Below are 16,590 nucleotides of genomic sequence, written 5' to 3' on the forward strand. Positions count from 1 at the left end.
ATAAAAGGAGGCAGCCGACGTCACTTCCTCAGTCTTACTTGCCATAACACTCAGAAGCCCCCAGAAAATAAGGCTTAAATCAAAAATCAATTTGACAAATAAATTAAGCCTGTACCTCAGGAAAACAGAATAGGAGTGGACAACAAAAAAGGGGAAGGAGATGGGAAACCAGGACTGCAACAGTGAATACACTCGAACATCTACATTTATGGTAAGTGTACACAACTGTACTATGTTCATCGTGTTTTACTGTTGCAGTCGTAACAAATGGGTTGATTACCAAAGCCCAGAGAAAAAAGGGGGGAGGAACCAACAGCATCAAGGGTTGGAGATAATGCCCTGCAACACCGCAGTGGCAAACCCTGTCCTGGCTCTGAAAAACAGAGGCATATTATAATGCTTCGTGAATATGTGAACAGAAGACCATGTGGCAGCCTCCAAAATGTCTTTAGCAGGGACATCCCTTAGAAAGGCTGCAGACGTGAAAGCCGCTCTAGTAGAGTGGGTCCTAACCCCTTGAGGCGGAGCTTTGCCATGAAAGAAATAAAAAGAAATGCAATGTGCAATCCATTTAGAAATGGTTTGTTTAGAAATAGCCTTGGCCTGGGCTCTAGTGGCAAAACTGACCAATAACTGTGTTGATTTTCGAAGGTCCTTAGACCTGTCCAGGTAAAACCTGAGCTGTCTATGCACATCAAGAGAATGTAGGATCCCTTTCACCTCTACTGTGAGGATTAGGAAAGAAGTTAGGAAGGTGTATGGACTAATTAAGAGTCAGGCTGGAAACCACCTTAGGCATAAAGGAGGGATTAGTCCTCAGAGAGGCTCTATCTGCATGGAAAATAAGAAAAGGCTCCACGGCCATCAAAGCTTGCAGCTCCGAAACCCTCCTTGCTGAAGTTATAGCCAAGAGGAAGGCGGTCTTCCAAGAGATAAACTTTCAATCTGTAGAGGCAGCTGGCTCAAAAGGAGGAAGAGCGAGTTTCTCCAGAACAAAATTAAGTTCCCAGGCTGGAGTCAGTGCTCTTCTGGGAGGTTTTAAATTGCAAGCACCTCTGAGAAACATTTTCATCAGGGGATGAGAGAAAATGGGCTGTTCAAGAGAACAATGAGCAGAGATGGCTGAAGAATGGATCTTGATAGAGGAAAAAGAAAGACCACCCTGAAGCAAATCAGCCAGGTATTCCAGGATCAGAAGAAGGGTAGGTTGAGAAGCAGACTCCCCTCTAGCCTGCATCCATTGAGAGAACCTTTCCCAATTGCCAGCATAGGATTTCCTAGTGCTAGGCCTTGTGGCCTCCCTCAGTGCATCAACCACCTATTGGGAAAAGTTGGAAGAAAGGGATGGAGTCATACAATGAGCCATGATGCCAAATGGAGAGACTGAAGATGAGGATGTAGAATGTTTCCCCTTTCCTGAATCAAAAGATTTGGCTTCAGACGAAGATGGGAGAGACTGCGAAGAAGCGGATACCAATGCTGTCTGGGCCAGTCCGGAGCTATGAGAATAGTCCTTGGACATTTGTACCTGATCTTCACTAATACTCTAGGAAGAAGAGGAAGTGGAGGGAAGGTGTACACTGATAGCAATGTCCAAGGGAAGGACAGAGCATCCACTTTTCAGGCTCTGCTGATCTGCTGTCTGGTGCAAAAAAGAGGTATCAGATGGCTGTCTGGGGAGGAAAAAAGATCCACCTGAGGAGTGCCCCAACATTGAATGATGCTGTAAAAGACTGCTCTGTTCAGCTGCCACTCATGAGGATCCAGAGTTTGCCTGCTCAACTGGTTTGCCAAAACATTGAGCCTGGAAGAAACTGAGCTACGAGATGCAGGTCCAGGGATGCTGCCATGGACCAAAGATACATGCTTTGCCTGCACAGGGGGTAAGAGTGAGTCTCTCCCTGCTTGTTGATGTACCACATGACCATGGTGTTGTCTGTCCTGACAAGCAGGATCCCTGGAGAAAGAAGATGCTTAAAAGCTAGTAAGTCCTGCTGAACTGCAATCAACTCTTTTTAGATTTATTTGCATGTGCATCTGCTGTGCGTTCCAATGTCCCTGAATGCATCTGCCATCCAGATGTGCTCCCCAGGCATAGTCCGATGCGTCTGTAGTCAGAACTGGAGTGGCAAGAGATGTTCGAAAAGGCATGCCTTTGTTTTGTAGACAGGCTGTTGCCCATCATAGAAACTCTGTTTGCAGAGATGGAAGCAGAGGAATCATCATATCCAGGTCTTCTGTGTGTGTTGACACCAAACGTTCTTGAGGTATCATTGCAATTTCCTCATATGCAGTCTTGCATATGGAATCATGAGAATACAAGATGCCATGAATCCCAGAGCCTGCAGGTATTTCCTTGCAGGGAGCTGGGACAGGCTTGCCAAGTCCTTGAAATAAAATGAAAGAGTTGTCTGCTTCTCCTGGGTGAGATATATCATCTGGGTGGCTGTGTTCAGACTCGCTCCCAGGAATGTTATCTCCTTGGATGGTACCATTTTCGATTTTTCCACATTGAGAGTGTAACTCAGGGAAGAGAGAGGAGTCTTTACGAATTCCAGATCCTTTAATAGCTGCTCCTGAGAACTTGCTTGAATCAGACAGTCGTCCAAGTATGGGTAAATCTGAATTTTCTTCTACCTGCAAAAAGCAATGACTGGGGCCAGGCACTTTGAGAAGACTCTTGGGGGCTGTATATAAGCCAAAGGGCAGTGCAGAGGATTGGTAATGTTGCTCGCCCACTCTGAAATGAATGTACTGCCTGCAACTTTCCCTGATAGGAATGTGCAGATAAGCCTCTTTGAGATCCAAAGTTACCTGCCAGGAATCCTTTTCTAGCAGTGGTGGCAACTGATGCAGAGTGAGCATTTTGAACTTTGGAATTACTAGAAAAGAGTTCAGAATGGAAAGATCCAGGATAGGATGCCAGGTGCCTTCTTTTTTTGGAACTAGGAAAAGCCTGGAATAAAAGCCCTGACCTACCTGCTGAGCAGGAACTGATTCTATTGCTCCCAGATGAGACAGAGACAAAATTTGTTTTTCTACTTCTGCCCTTTGGTTTGGAGGAGCATCTGGGAATCCCTTGGAAGCTGGAAAGGTGGGGAAAGAAAACTTGTGCCCTAGGGACATAGTTCTGAGCACCTATTTGTAGTCTGTGATAGTGGCCCAGACATCTGCAAGAAGGGCCAACTTTCCCCTAAAGGACTCTCCCGGCAAGCAAGAGCAGGCAGTTGTTGCAAAAAGTCATTTGAGAGTGTTTTGATTGAGATGCAGGCTTGCAGCTTCCACCTTTAGAAGTGGAAGCCTGCCTTCGCCTACACCTTTGAGGGGTAGCCCCCTGCCCCCTAGAAGATTTGTAACCTCTAGTCCTGGAATGGTTCTGTCTGCTGGTATCGGGAAAGGTCCAACTCTTGGAAGGGTAATTCCTGCTAAAGCGAGGGGGTTGAACTTGCAGAAAATCCTTAACAGTTTGCAAGGATTTGGCCTTATCCTCTATCTTCTTGAGTACCTCCTCTGCTTTGCCGCCAAAAAGACTGTCTCTATGCAAAGGTACATCCAAAAGCTTAGCCTTGACAGGTTCTGAAAGAGGCTGTTCTCTGAGCCAAGCATGCCTTCTAATAACAGATCCAGTAGCCGTAGTTTATTGACCAGACTGGCTGAATTCAGTAAATCCTGCATGTCTTTACTCTCTGCTAAAAGAGGTACACTTGCTATCCTAGACTTAATAGCCTCCAAGGTGTGCTGCTGGTACTTCAGCATATTAAATAGACAATTGGTAGCCCTAACAGCTGGGGTGGCAGAGGTATAAACCTTCTTGCCCCACCTAACTAGGTTCCTACACTCCCTGTCAGAGGGAACAGGATTCCTGGTAACAGTGGCCTTAACTCCTTTACGTCCCTGAGAAATAACCTCTGGATCCGTCAACGGATTCCTGAAAAGAAACAGATGAGAATCAGGGACCCTGTAGCACTTGTCAGGTTTCCTGGGAGCAGGAGGAACCGAATTTGGAGACTAGGAATTTTCCAGAAACACATCATCAACTTCCAACACAGGGGGTATAGCAAGAGGCTTATGCTGAGGTAAATCCACAAACTCCTTAATCCATTTCTTGGATTGAGGATAATCCTGACTTTCCCATTTAAAATGTTCTCCGAGGGTATTTAAAGTATCGCCAAAAGAGAAATCCTCTGGAGGAGAGGTCGACAGGATGGACTCCTCTGCATCAGAATCCTCAAAAGGAGAAAAAGACTGAGAAAATTCCTCATCATCAGCAGAAATGCTGAAGAATCAGAACCTGAGCAAGACAAAACCTCAGGAGAAACATCCCTACTCCTTTTAGAAGGAGGAGGCTGAGAACCCCTAACAAGAGTCAACAAATCATTAGCCATTTTAACCATTTGGGATTGAGGGGAACGAGAAGAAGCTGGAGCCTGTCTTTTCACAGGCTTATGAATGGAAGATTTACCTGCAAGCCTGAAGAACTCGGGAGGCCTGTCAACTGCCGAAGTAGCAGCAGAGGTTGAAGGAAGAAGTTTGCTGTCGGAACGCAAACTGGAGGCCTCAGACACCGGAGTCAGCTTAGCGGCACCGGCTCCAGCAGAAGAGGCGACCGGCGACAGTTCATAAGGCAAAATGGAGCCCGAAGCCCTAAGGGACTCGGACTCAACTAAGGCCTGTGGTTGTACATCTGCGGACTGCAGCGACTGCAAATGCATCTCACTGGCTACCGCCTGACTGACCACCAACTTAACCTCATCCGCGGACTTAGCTTTCTGAGGCCTGTTGTGGTCCTTATCCTTACGTTTCTTCGGAACATCCGAAGCCTGAAGACTGGCAGATGCCATACCAATGAACTTGGGCCAAACTCCAAAATGCTTAGCCAAAATCTTAGCCTGATGACGGATAGTACGCAGATTAAAGGAGGCACAGAGATCACAACTGGGGTCAAGGCCTAAACAGATAATGGAATGGGAATGAAAATCTCTATGGGGAATCTGTTTTCCACAGGTAAGGCAATTATTAACTTTTTCTGACATTCGTTAAGGCAAGAAAAGGGGATCCCCAATGGGGTACTTAGCTGTAGTACACTTCAGCTCTTGTAGTCGGAAACCAACAAAGGTAAACTGCCGACCAGCACTGGTGCATGAAAAGCTTTTGCTTTGGGCTCCGTGGCAAGGAAGACTGAGGAAGTGACGTTGGCTGCCTTTTGTATTAGACACCCTGACGTCCTTTACAACCGACGTCATTTTTACTTACCTTTGGTATTCTGGCTGACTGAGGGCTACCGGGAGCCGTATAACCCATTTGTTAGGACTGCAACAGTGAAACACGATGAACATCTGTCCTCTTGCAAACGTAAGGCACACAAGCAATTCATGTTTAACAAATGCTGGTCTGAAAGGGAATTGTGTGACCGCATTTCATACATTTTTTAAAGCCAGCCAGAGTCTTCTCTTTATCTGCCATATCAACATGAAGTCAGCAATGGCAACAGACACACACTTAGAGAAGGAAAGGCACCACGCACACAAGAAAAACCCAACAGGGGACAGAACAAAAGAAAGAGTTTTTTAGGAAGAGAGAGTTACCAACAATGGTAAACAGTAGACTTACCTAGCAGTAAAATGTCAGGGTAAGGGATACCAGCAACAGTAAGTAAGATCTACCTAACCATAGTTGGATGGGGAGGAAAAGTGAAAGAATGGAAGAAATTTGCCTAAAAACATCTGAAAGCCATACAGAAAGTGCAACAGATCAAAACAACGCTTGAAACAAATTTAGAAAGGAAAGAGAAGAATTTTATGAAAAATATCTGACTTAACTGGTAAGGCCCGAGAGAGATGGATAAACCTTGTCTGAAGCTGAAAGCGGCAATGAGATCTGAGGTAATCTCCCTAAGCATTATGGGCAAGGGGATGTGCTCAAGAGTTTTTGGAGTCCACGAGCTATAGAAAAGTCCAAGTCAGTTATAAAGGATCAGAAATGAACCCACAGGTTGATGACAGAATGAAGACTGACAACTTCAAATACTATATTTAAACTGACTGAAAAAAATGAGTACTCCATCTATAAGTATATTACAGTCTCAAAACAGTCTGTTAAATAACACTCCTAGCATTAAAATAACTTTCCTAAAAAGAGGAAAGTAATAAAACATTAACAAAATTTAAGAAAATGGACGTTTCTGCTCAGCAAAGAAAAGTACAAGCCAACTGTCAATCATCAAAAGCCTCAGAGAATTATTCCTCAGCGGAAGTAAAGCTCTTTTAGTCAGCTTAGCTCAAGCCACTTGACAGTTTGGGCATGTGGAAGGTGCCTTGATGCTTTGTAAGCTGGCCAGCTGTTATAAATCCCTAGCAGGATACAACCCATACAGCTAAGGCTACTACAGCAGTAATCAATATAAAGAACATCTTTAACTGCATGTAAAAATAAATAAATTACAAAAGAAAGATGTCTGTTACTGTTTGATTAAAAAATAGGAAAAAGTACATTTTCCTTATGTTTAAAATATATCATCTGGTTGATTTTCCAGTGCTCAAGTAATGCATGCTGCATAAAAAGAAGTTATGTCTTAACATAACGTTCCATCTGTATTGTTGATCCTCGTTCAGTCATTACTCATGGGAGATCTTTTCTAATAGAACCTTGTTGGAAAGGAAAAACAAGCTGTTACTGAAGGGACTTCTTAAATCTCCCTTTTCAGAGGCTATTTCTGGGTTGGAGGCCTCAACCCCTTCTAGAGCCCATAAGAAAATATTGGATGTTACTACTATGGCTAAATCTTTGCCTTCGTCCCCAGCTGGGGACTCCCGCCAACCAAAACCTAAAAAGGCTAAAGTTTCGGCTCCAGAGCTCACTCGGTCAGCCCCAGTGCTTTCGGTGCCTAGACCTTCGGCACTGAGGCCTTCGGCTCCATTAGTAATTTTGGCTCTGTCTTCTCCTGCGGTTCCTTAGTGAGATCCATAAAGGGGACTGCAGGAGGGGAAGACTGTGCTATATCTGTGGACTTCAAAGGCAATGAAGGAGGAGAATAAGAAGGGGTCTTTGGAGATGTGTGATCACGTCCCAAGGAAGGATAGTTCCTGAGGGGTGAGATACCTCTGGCCAAGAGTACCTGGTCCACAGGATGCAACACATCATGTTCAGAAAGGCTTTTAGTGGACCTCATGGAGACTGAGGGAGAAACAGGCCTGTCCACAGAAGAGGCAGACTTGGTGCCCATCCCATCTGTCCGCACAGAGGACAATGGTGCCGAGAGAGACTGGACTACTGCTGTCTGCACCGAAGAAGTCATTGGTGCTGAGGTCATGGTCTGCTCCAACACAGGGATCGTTGCTGAAGTGGTTGTCGGTGCCGAAGCTGGAACCGACAAAACTAGAGTGAACAATAAAGGCATTGGTTCTGAGGAAGATCTCAAAGTTCAAGGTCTGCGCCGACTAAACGGTCAGTGCCGATACAGTGGTAATAGTCTGAACTGAGGAGCCTCTCGGTGCCGATATATAGAAGGCTGCAGGAGAAGACGGAGCCAAAATCACTAATGGAGCCAAAGGTCTAGGCACCGAAAGCACTGGGGCTGACTGAGTGAGCTCTGGAGCCGAAACTTTAGCCTTTTTAGGTTTTGGTTGGCGGGAGTCCCCAGCCGGGGACGAAGGCAAAGATTTAGCCTTAGTAGGAATGTCCAAGATTTTCTTATGGGCTCTAGCAGATTGAGGCCTCCAACCCAGAAATAGCCTCTGAAAAGGGAGATTTAAGAAGTCCCTTCAGTAACAGCTTGTTTTTCCTTTCCAACAAGATTTTATTAGAAAAGTTCTGCCATGCGTAAGGAATGAACGAGGATTAACAATATCAGATGGCAGCTTGTACCATGAGAAAATCTTTCGTGTTTACCCCTTCAGATGACCATCAACATCACCAACGACTTTTTTACTGGAAGGCAAGACATTTGTGCAGCTCCAGATACAACAAAACTGAATTACTTGTCTGACCCAAGCTCCACTTCCTGACTGGAAGACATCCTGAAGTGCACTTATAACGCTGCAGTTTATTTTACATTTTTTATTATTATCCAAACCAAAGGGTAAAAAAGTCACAAAAACAAACCATTTGGGAAAAATTACAAGACCCAGAAAAGCTAGTGTCTTCCCTGTTTTAAACCTTAAAACTTCTACAGTGAAGGCCCATGGGCAAACAAAGTTCACCAGGGGAGGTCTACCAGGGAAAAGAAAGGCTTGTATAAGTGTGGTAGGTGCAAATACTGCACCCACCTTACGATTGGGAACTCTTATTATATAGAAGCTAGAAATAAGAATGTACTGTTAAACACCTATGTAAATTGCAACACTAAAGGGATAATTTATTTAGCTACTTGCAAGGAATGTTTATCCTTTTATGTGGGCAAATGTGAGAGACAACTAAAACAAAGAATATACGAACACTTATACGACATCAAAAACAAGTGTGAAAACAATGCACTATATAAACACAGTACGACTTGTAAAACTGCTGGATTTCAGTTTTTTGTACTTGAGGTTATCTCAACAGACCCCAGGGGTGGCATGTGGGAGACCCTGGTCGAATATAGAGAATTGTACTGGCAGCTAACATTAGAAGCTAACAGACCACCAGGCCTCAACGACATGATTTCTTTAGCGCCAGTACTGAAACTAAGATCTGCTAAGTTGTAAACTGTAAAATGCTTTATGTAACATTTTTTACTCACCATTTTTTATTAACATTTTTAACATCAACACTTTTACTAATGTTTTGATTTTTTCTTCTTGACATATAGCTTTATGCAATAATTATACCATTTATAGTAACAACAACTTTGTTTTATATTAAATACTACCTAGTGAAATCAGGTAGGAAATGTCAAATTACAGTATTAATTTAGAAAGGTTCCACTTGGTTGTTGTTTCATATTAACACCTTATAGCCACAAGGGGGTGCTAAAGTACATTTGCTACCCAGTTTAACATTACCTTTTTTAAAAAAAGTTTTTAAATGGTTTTGAACCTTTTTAAGGAATGTATTTTAATACTCACAAGAAGTAACTGGCGGACAATTGTTGGTTTGTCTTAACCAGTGTATAATTGTATTGGTTTTATTTTAGCACTAATGCATTTAAGGAATTATGCTTTTTATATTCATTTTCAAAGTTGGAGATGTTAATGTGATTTTAATTAATGAAGTCTGCTTTCTCATTGGATTATCAAGTAATTAATGTGTGTATATATACAAGGGGGATGTCTGTGATACTTTTGTTTATCTGAAGAAGTTTAGGACGAAAATGTTTCATTACATATGGTTAGCGTTAATGTGGTTTCTTGTGCATTAAACGGAGTGAGGCTATCCTTCTTGGTTCGTGGTGGTGTTTTTTCGTTTAATGTATGTAAATGAACCTTTAATTTACACACTAGTGTTTCGGTTACATGGCTACTGAATACCCATGATCTTTTTATGCTTGTTTTTTTCTTTTAAAGACTTTACTGGTATATTATTTATCCCTCTAGGTATCATTACCACAACAGCCCTCAGGTTTCTCCTTAGGTCTTGCTTGCCATTCATTTTTGATCATAACCTTTTTCCTTTCATCAAATCAACTTCTGCCATGTTTCCAGTATAACGGCCAAGACTGAGACAGGTAGTTCCTGTTGAATTTATGAGCTTGGACCTGAAATAACTACTGCCTTAACCTTCATCTTTGGAAACCAAATGAAATTATGGGACCTGCTTTAGTGAGTCCCATAATGCTGAGACTGACTGGTTAATGTTTCCTCACTAAACAGATCTCAAAGCCTTAGTGACATTAGCTGTCTCTATCTTCAGTGTCACACAAACTCCTGAGAGGTGATCTCTGCCTAGCCTTTACCCAGGACTCTTTGAACTATTTCACCTAAATAGAACCAGTGGTAAAGCAAACATTCTAGAGACCCAAACTGCATATTATCACATCAACAGCACTAGAAGGCTTGAAGAGAAAACTAAAACATATTTACACATTTCTGGAACCAGCTGCTCTTCCCTATCAAACCAGAGTACTTCCTAAGCAGCATTTACATTCAGTTTGGGTGATTGGAAGGGTGATCTCAAACTTTCACTTGGGATATGTGGAGATAGTCTACTGGGGAACACTGTTAAGTCTTCTACCAGTATGGGGATATGTCTGCACTTCTCAATGGTCTCCTTTGGCTGTAAGAATAGAAATAACATAAGAATTTAGGAACCTATGGGCCCTTAATTACAATCATATGATGACACAAACCGTTCAGGATGACGTGAATGCCAGAAGCATGGTTGCCTGCAATGTGGTCACACCAGAAGCCCCAATCAAGAAAGAGGATGGGGGTTTTGAAAGCACCTGAAGTCACTAGACCCAAGAAGACTAGAGTTGTCCATCAAGATGTTCTTAGCCTCCTGATGTTGCTTACTGGAATGCCTTATTTTTGTCTGGGAAGTTTCTGAAGGTCTTGGTCAACAACATGGCAGCACAGAACAAAGCATGCACCGCTTTTTTGACTGAAAACTCATGGAGAGACTAGTGCTTTTTGTAAATTGTCCTCAGGGTGAAACTAGTACAATTCAGAGGGAAATTCATATTCAGGTCAGGGCTGGCACAGAACAAGAACAGTCTTCACAAATCCTTATGTGGAATCAGTGTCCCATAAAAAATGCAGTTGTTAGCTTTAACAAAAACTTTAGTTTTAGAATCAGCGATCAACTATAAAAATAATTAGCAACAAAGAAAATAAGAAAATTCCCTTTTGGGATATTTAACTGGTTCCTCAAAACTGATGACTGAAGACCTGAATGCTTCAGAACGCGTGGTATGTGACATTGCAAGAAAGATCTGAAGATGGCATTAGCAGACACAAATGACATCCACAATTCCTGGTGGGAGGACTTCAGGAGAAGCCCTGGGGGAAGGAAAGCTCCTGAAATTCGGATACTCAGTCAGGCTACCTGCAAGCCAGAATCCCCAAAAGTAAGAACAGCAACAGTGAATATGAGGCAGCATACAATGATATATTATTGTGAAATCACCATGACAACAGAGTAATAAAGGTTTTGACCAGAACTGAGGCAGCAAAAGTTTAATGTGAGCACATGTAAAATGACACAAAGTATGAAATAAAGAAAAGTTATATCCTTAACTTACTGCTATATCTGTGTTGTCTTCCTCCATCCAAGTCAAAATATGGGTTATCGGATCCATTTGGATCAAACATCAACACCTTTTTTCAAGTTCTTGGAGGATCCAAGGCTTAGGCTTTTCCCCTACCCATTTTCCCTCTTGTCCCTGCATTACCTAAGATTTATTTTTTTGCCTGACCAAATTATCTTATATATTTTCTGGCACTGTTTTCTGTTTCTCATCTGACCGGAAACTGCTTTTTCCCCTCCCTCCCACCCTATTCTAGTGGTGATGTTATAGCTGGTGGCTTTGCAGTTGCCCACCCCTACTGTAAATTTGATCTGTGACACCCCTCCCAGTCTGGTATTCACTCTACTTAATACAGAGAGAACATTTGAGAATGCCAACCCACTCAGGTTCTTAACCTTGAATTTTTCTTCTGCTCCTCTTCCTCTCTCCTTGCACTTTACTAAAAAATATTGTACTTTATTTTGCTTTTGCCTCTTCTTAAAAGTACTCAATTGTATTTATTCTGTTGCATTTATTACTGCTTGGTAGTAGCCTGAATAAAATGTAACTGTTGTTCTAAGCTTTTTGGTTTAAGCACTTGAGCTTCAGACCAGTTGTTTTACATTAAGGTTTGTGGTCTGCACTGTTGTGGCAGGACAGGTAGCTTACATCCTTCTAAGTTGGGAATTGCTGATTGAAGGCTCAGTGTCTGTTATTCTAAAAGTGTATTAGTTCTGGTTTAAGCACTTGGGCTTCAGGCCAGTTATTTTTTATTAGGAAGCTTTGTGGACTGCACTCTTGTGAGAGGAGAGGCTAGATTCTGCCCTTCTGAGCTGGGAATTTCAGGTTAAAGGCTTATTGTGTCTGCTTATTTGAACTGTTTCTTTCTGAAACTGGTGCACCTTGTTTGCTGTAGCATAGACTAGATTCAGGCATGCTGAATCTAGCTTTGATTGTATAACTTGAGCACTAATCCAGGCCATGTTTTTGGAGAGGGTTCCCCTGCACCCTAGTGGCAGGAGTGTGCAGTTAGAACTTGTCTGTTTGAAGACTGCTGGAATGGGGCTCAGTTTTTAGCTTTTTATTGGTTAATTTGTTTAAATGAGTTTGCTCATTTGCTAAGGTTATTTAAAAAAAAAAAAAAGCAACACTTTATGCATCGCCGCTTAGCTAGGGTTAAACAATTCCCGATGCCATAAAGTCTGCTCTTCAAATTTTCCCTTAGAACTAGCCAGTTTTTTAGTTTTAGCACTCAAATCTGTTTCTTTGAGCTCAGCACTTGTTCAGAACTCGTTGTAAACATTAAATAAGCTACAAATTACTACAGCATTTAACTTTCCTCACTTGTTTAGAGGAAAACAGTTTTTAGTACTTAACAAATAAGCACCTATCCAGGCATGTCTAAGGGTCAAGCTCCCAGTGTTTTCTCCTGTCTGCCTGATGAATCTGGGCATCTTGGGGCAATGTAGCAATTGTCTCATGTACAAAGACAATTGTCTCCCTCCTACCACCCAACACTACAACCTGTGAGAGATGCACTTATATAGCCAAACTGGAAGCAAAGCTCTCTTCACCCAAGACTGGACTAGACAGTCAAGAGGAAAAGGTAAACACTTGCACCACACCCCACTCATCACATAGTCCGTCAAAACCTACACCACCAAAACACACACACACACAAACACAAAACACACACCTGCATTCATGGAGGCTCTCAATAAAAATCTGCTGAAGCAACAGAGACCTCCAAAGCAGAAATGCAAGCAACCTCCACCCTCCAACACAACCCACATGGCACTCCACAAGTACAAATATGACTCTGTCATTGTCCATGTTGGTGTGAATGACCTGAGATATACCTCCCTTGACTACATAAAGAGAGACATGGAAGAGCTCTCTGATCTTGTAGCCCAGGCAGGTATGACCCTACCCCTGAGTAGCATCCTGCCATCACCCAGAATAATACCACAGTACAAGGACAAAATGACTGACTTCAACAATTGGCTAAGCATCTAGTGTCATTCTAAGGGGATCCAGTACCTATCTGCCTGGGATGACATGATCGACAGACCACAATGCTTTGCCAGAGATGGCCTGCACCTGTCACACTTGGGATTCCAGATACTGGCTAAGGCTTTTGCATCCCTACAGTGCCTGTTTTAGGCAAGGTTCAAATGACAAATTCACCACCGTAACAGGTACAAGCAAGCAAAATCTGAGAGTAACGCTACTGAATGCTAGAAGTCTAAACCTCAAAATGCATTCACTCGAGGTACTCCTTAAAATGGAGAACATCGACATCTGTGCAGTGACAGAGACCTGGTTCAAGGCTCCACCCCTGCATTACCAGGCTATAATTCATACCACACCTTTCGGCCAACTAACCTGGACCAAAACACTAGGCGGAGGCGTGTCCATATTCATTAAGGGTATCCACACCTCCAGGCTAGCACATGTTATAGGAGCTAACTAGTGAAAGCGCTGTTAAAACGCTTAGATATACGTGCAGTCTCTCTTGTTAATACTAAATTCTGTCTAGTCTGAGCTCAACTGCCAAGAAATTAATTGTCCTGCTGCGGATTACTACCTATGTTATATAATAGAGAGTATAATTTATGTACTGTCCATGTAATACTTTATTTGATGTTCATTCTGAATGCAGCTCTTACAGAATAATGGCTTAAGTTGTTTTTAACTGCTCTGTGAAAGTATCTGCTTGCTGATTAATTTTACTGCTCTGTGATTTTAGTTGCTGATTGCTCCAATTCTGTGTTCTGTTGCATGAATAATCTAGTATCCCAAGCCACTCTAGCATTCCTTAATTTAGTACTCTCACTCACCCTCATCTCATCTTCCCTATCCTAGTAATCCCACATACCCTCATCTCAAACTGTCCTCTAGGCTATTCCACTACCTGTTTAGTGTACTATACTTAATCATTTAACTTGCTAACCGCCATAATATTATCTTGCTAATACTTTATATATCCCCCTTTTCTTACAGTTTGCCTACAGCGTATAACCTAACCTGAAGCCTCCCACCATTGCAAGACATTCCTGGCTGTTCTCTCAACTTCCTTTGCCTGCACTATGACATTGGCCTAAAGTGTATGTATCCTAAAGTGAATGATATTGTAACCAGTCACTGTTGTATTTAGCCCTGCACTCCATTGCTAACAGCCTACCATGGACTTCATTTACCCCACTATTTTTGTTCTTAAATTACTTTTTAACGTTCCCTACTCTGCTCTACATGCCCCTGTCATTTATTGCTTGTCCACTAGATGGCAGCACATACCTATTGCATAGCATTCACTTTATCCCCAGGTTAAACAAATACCGAATCCTTTCCAAAGGATCCATTAATACCCTGCCTTTAGCCTATAATCTCTGTGACCCTGTCTGTTCTTACCTAACAAACTACAGTAAATAAGTGCTACATCCTCCATACTTTCCTTACCTCTGAGCTTACCTACCTAACCACTGATTGTTCTTCACAGTCTTGCCTTCTTCCTTCTTCTTGGGTCTAGCCGCTCCGTTCGCCCTGCGGGCTCACTCCGCTCCCCTACCATACCCCCAAATCCCACACCCCCCCGGTGCTCCCACACTTATTTTACCCATAAGTTCCCAACCCCCTGTATCACCCAATCCAATCCACTCTCATCTCATCACTATTCCCTCCCCTCCTACAATACTCTCTCACCCCTCCATTCCCTAATCCTTAAAGCTCTAGATACACTTCCATACTCCTCCCTCCTACACTGTCACCAATTCTCCTATTACACACTCAACACCTAACTCCCAACAATTCCATTATACCTACACCACACCATGTCTCTTCAAACCATTCTCGTCCCTTCCCTTAGCCTACTACTCCTAATACCTGTATACCATGCCACCTCCTATTCCTCTTACAAACTACCCCCTTCTTTCCTATCCCATTCTTCACTTCACTATCACCCCTGACACAAATCATAACACTGCCACATCTCATTTCCACACTATAAACTCCTCCCTAGTGCTTCCAAACCCACTTATCTGCTTTAAACTAAAACTCCTATCCACCTCAATGAAGCGTCATCTTCCCAAAGTACTATTGTACCTCCCACCAAACTCTAGGAGCAAATCCAAATGCCTGCTCTCATTCCCATTTAATTTCCTATGCCTTGCAGGAGACATATACCCCAACCCAGGACCTAGTACCAGCAGTAATCCATCTCCCCCCATTACCACCCATACTACCAACCTTAAATACCTCAAGATCTTGACCATCAATACCCAGAGCCTAAGAAACAAATTAGCCCACTTTCACGCCTGGCTATTCCAAACCCAACCTGACATAGCAGCTGTCTCTGAGACATGGCTAAAACCCCATATTTCAGACTCTGAAATACTACCCCCAGGGTTTCAAGTACTTAGAAAAGACTGCCTAAAAAAGAAGGGTGGAGGAGTAGCCTTAATCTACTCTAGCCTACTCTCCATCACTCCCTACCAAAATCCTATTCCAGAGTTTTACAACGCTGAACTAGTCATAGGAAATCTCAAACTAAATAACCAGAAAAGCATTTGTTTTATAGCCCTCTATATCCCCCCTGGAAACAACATTAACATACTTGTGATAATTCTTCTATGGGCCTCTTATAATATCAAGCTTGAGACATACATCCTAGGAGACGTGAACATGGACTGGAACAAAATTACTGCCAATAACCCCAACATTTCAATAAATCTATGTAATTTCCACTCAACTCACAAATGCTATAACCAGACCTAATAAAATAACCCTCCAGTCTCCACACTGGACTGGATCCTTGTCTCCCACCCTAACAAAATCTCCCACACTGGCACCTTACCAGACTCCATCAATGATCACTTACCAGCCTTCATCCAAACAACAACCCCCTCCCCTCCTCATCTACAACAATACATCCATGTTCGGAATCTCAACAACTTTAACCCTACAACTTTTTCTACTTCTCTCAAACTGAGAAATTGGGACACACTAAAAACTCTACCTCTGGACAGTGCTGTCGAATTCTTCAACTCTACCTTCTTAGACACTCAACTCCCAAGCCCCTTCAAGAATAAAATGTATAAAAAACAATTCCGCCCCTTGGCTTAGTAAAGATACCAAAACACTCATGCAACAAAGGGACAAGACCTGGAAACTCTACCATCATAATAGGCACCCAGACACCCTTCTTAAATATAAAAAAACATATCATACAAGACAAAAAAGCATACTATATCAAACTCTAGTCTAACCACTCCTCTAACCCCAAACAATTCTGGAAATCCATCAATTCACTTCTCAACACAGGCACCAAAAACAACCCCTGCCCTGAAATTAGTAATTCTGACCCAGAAACAGCTACTCTGTTCAACTCCTCCTTTACTAACTCTATAGCTGAACTCACTAAAACATTCCCAAACAGCAGCACCTCCCCC

The 16,590-nt window shown here is 42.6% G+C and overlaps 1 protein-coding gene across 3 annotated transcripts in view; it reads right to left on the minus strand.

Moving 5' to 3' along the window:
• The window catches only part of RNPC3 (RNA binding region (RNP1, RRM) containing 3), an 864,050-nt gene that overhangs the window by 377,903 nt on the left and 469,557 nt on the right, over positions 1 to 16,590 (minus strand). The window lies entirely within an intron of this gene.

The sequence above is a fragment of the Protopterus annectens genome, chromosome 10.part0, assembly GCF_019279795.1.
Source record: "Protopterus annectens isolate FY-2018-M chromosome 10.part0, PAN1.0, whole genome shotgun sequence".
NCBI classification, from domain to species: domain Eukaryota; kingdom Metazoa; phylum Chordata; order Ceratodontiformes; family Protopteridae; genus Protopterus; species Protopterus annectens.